Here is a 3,560-nt window from a genome sequence, read left to right on the forward strand (position 1 = left end):
TTCTAATGAGTCCCAAGTGCCCTTTCCACCTTCACCACTGTACAATTTACTAAAATGCAGCTATTAAAAACATTTACATTTTCCTTTAGCAGTGCATCTGGTTGTTGGCTCATTACTAGTTTGGGTGTTTCTAGAGACTAAACTTTCAGATGTTTACCTAGCCCTCAGTCCTTGTATGTCTTAGATAAATGTTTATAATCTGATTCACAAACTTTCAACAATCTACTGATCCATGAATGATAATCTTAAATCACCATTTTCCCTGAACAAACAAAAGAAAAAGTTGATTCCCTTACCACTCCCCAAATCTAAACTTGAATGGTTTCACTTAAAAGTTACTCAGGTGAGAACACTTAACAACAAGTACAATTATTATTTTAGTTACTTTAAGTTGCACTGATGCTATATTACATCACAATGCACATAAAACAAATGAAGTCTAATTATATATTTTACAATAATTAGCAATTCTACACTAATAGATTAATTCCCTGGTGAATTTGTTTCAGACCAACTGACAGCTATCTGTAAACACAACTAAATTTTTTTTTTTTTTTTTGACGGAGTTTCGCTCCTCTTGCCCAGGTTGGAATGCAGTGGCGCAATGTTGGCTCACCACAACCTCCACCTCCCAGGTTCAAGCAATTCTCCTGCCTCAGCCTCCTGAATAGCTGAGATTACAAGTATGTGCCACCACACCTGGCTAATTTTGTATTTTTAGTAAAGATGGGATTTCTCCATGTTAGTTAGGCTGGTCTCGAACTCCCGACCTCAGGTGATCTGCCCGCCTCGGCCTCCCAAAGTGCTGGGATTACAGGCGTGAGCCACCACGCCCGGCAATGCAACTAAATTTAAACATCAGTACTTTATCTTATTTTATACCTGACTTTAAGTAAGGTTTTAATTTGAAATATCATTCTTTTCTTATCTGAAGGAATAAAGGAAACAGGAACCCAGTGGAATGATGGTTTGGGAAGAATGCTTGGTGATGGCAGCTCAATAAATTTGACTCCAGCATAGTTCTGATTCGCTTGAGATTTAAAAAGTAAGCTGGGGCCTGGGCGCAGTGGCTCATGCCTGTAATCTCAGCACTTTGGGAGGCCAAGGTGGGCGGATTGCTTGAGGTCAGGAGTTCAAGACCAGCCTGGCCAACATGGTGAAACCATGTCTCTATTAAAAATATCAAACGTGGCCAGGCATGGTGGTGGGCACATGTAGTCCCAGCTATTCAGGAGGCTGAGGCAGGAGAATCTCTTCAACCTGGGAGGTGGAGGTTGAAGTGAGCTGAGATGGCACCAGTGCACTCCAGCCTGGGCAATAGAGTGAGACCCTGTCTCCAAAATAAACAAACAAACAAATAAATAAATAAATAAAATAAAGAAAAAAAAAGTAAGCTGGGACCTGATAAGCTAGAGTTCCAATTTTGATTATTTGGGAAATTTTTATTCTTCCCCCCATTTTGCATGACCTGTTATGCAGTTGCTGATGAGTTCTAACCATGTCCTCTTTCTTTTTTCTTATGAACCGTCTTCTGGGAATTCTGATCCTTGGTCCTCTATTAAGTTGCTGTTGGTTCTTACCAATATTTCTAGATTGAGGGGATAGAATGTTATACCTCTCTCCACCACCCACCTTCAGCTTCTTTGTCACCTTTTGGTCAACTTTTTAGAGAGCAGGGTTTCCAATACCTGTCCTCTTCCTTGCTGCCAAGCTCAAGATAATAGATGTTGCTCTCTGATGGATCGTTTCCTTTGTCTCAGTATAGAAGTTCTCATAGGTCTATCTGCTGAGTTCATCCTAGGAGCTGAGGCCAACATCTGAGTCTCCTCAGTATACAAGTTTGAGATAAGACCTAGCAACCTCAAGCTCAGAACTATGGCGGCAGCAGCTCCCTCTCCATGTCAAAGCTTTCCTGCCTTTTCAGGTTGAGGCACGGACCAAAGCCCATGGGCACTGATGAGTGAACTGCTGCCCACCGTGGTGTCTGCAACCCTACCTCCTCCTTGTGCCTCTACTGACCTGATATTTCTTTAGAAATACAGTTCCTTCTAAAATTTAGTAGACTTTCAGTCTATACAATGTGAGCAACCACAGCCAAAGATCGTATGGAGTCATAATATGAAGGTCTGAGAAATATTGTTCCCTGGTCACAGGTCTTCATTTTTCATACGTAGTCTTTCCTTTTACCTTCTGTCATCAGCAATGTGAAATCATACATTTGGAGGAAAAGCAACACCCTTTAATCTCTATTTGCCAGCAGGTATGGCTCCTTTGTCCAGCAGAGACCTGGAAGAGACAGCTGTGGACCCAATACCAGCCCCTGCTAGGGCTGCTGCTTCAGCTCTGACACGAAAGGCTTCAGTTTGAGGTAGGAAAGCAATGTGTTTTCTTCCCAAAGCTGGTAGACTCTTATCATATAGGCTTCTCAGACATCTTAGATTACAGGCCACAGGCCCACACACCTCTCTTAGCTGTCAGAATGACTAGCTTTAGTATGAATTCACTTCTCTCAAGGAGGACTTTGGAAAACTCAGCAATAAGAAACACACACATTTTAAATTTTCCTATTACTTCCCTTGATGCTGCAGCTACAATAAGCACAAAAATTAAATATTTAATAACCACATGAAAAAGGTCATCAACTTCACAGCTTGTAATGGATGAGACCTGCCTACCTCTCTACCTTATATTCCTGGAAATTTCATATTTTTGTTTCTTTTAATTGCAACATCCCACTTTCAGGTACCCCATTTTGCATCAGAGGACAATGCACAGGCAAGCAATAGAAAATCCATTACAGTGGCTTAACCAGATGAGTTTGTTTTTAGTCTGTGTAGGCTGCTGTAACTAAATACTCTAGACTGGGTGACTTATACAACAGAAATTTATTTCTCACAGTTCTGGAGGCAAGGGAGTCTAAGATATGGCTGCTGCTCTTTTCAGTTCCTCAGATCTCTTTTTCTTCTTCTAAGACCACCAGTCCGATCAGATTGGGGTCTCACCCCATGACTCACTTAACCTTAGTTACTTCCAAAATGACCTATCTTCAAATACAGTCACATGAAGGGTTAAGACTTCACATAAATTTTGCAGGGACAAAATTCAGTCTATAATGTCTTTCTTTAGGGAGACAGGGAGTCCAGAGTTAGGGTAGCAGGTCCATGAAGTCACTGCTGTTCCAGGCTCCATCTGCCTCCCTACCTTCCTGTCTTTAGCATGTGGCTTCTGTTCTAATGACCCGACGACACCTATTTTACATTTGCCCACCTTACTGGCAGACAGGATGAAGAAGAATTGCATGTTTATCAGGAAGCAAAATTTTTCCCCAGAAATTCCCAGCAGACTGTTGTTATCAATATTCCATTGATGAGAACTCTTTCATGTAGAGGTCCCTAACTGAAGGGCGTGGGGTGCTAGTTGAGTTTTTGTAGCTTGGGACAATTATTTTTGGAACAAAATTTGCATGCTGTTAGTAAAGGGGAAGAGGCTAATGGATATTGGGAAGATGAATCTCAGTGTTTGTTATAGGGTCCTCCAGACAGGCTGGATTAGAACACCAA

At 41.5% G+C, this 3,560-nt stretch overlaps 1 pseudogene; it reads right to left on the bottom strand.

Annotated features, from left to right (window-relative positions):
• Positions 1-866: 866 nt before the first annotated feature.
• Positions 867-3,300, bottom strand: LOC106998879 (proline-rich nuclear receptor coactivator 2-like; annotated as a pseudogene).
• Positions 3,301-3,560: the final 260 nt, after the last annotated feature.

This window comes from Macaca mulatta, chromosome 6, assembly GCF_049350105.2.
Source record: "Macaca mulatta isolate MMU2019108-1 chromosome 6, T2T-MMU8v2.0, whole genome shotgun sequence".
Lineage (NCBI taxonomy): Eukaryota > Metazoa > Chordata > Mammalia > Primates > Cercopithecidae > Macaca > Macaca mulatta.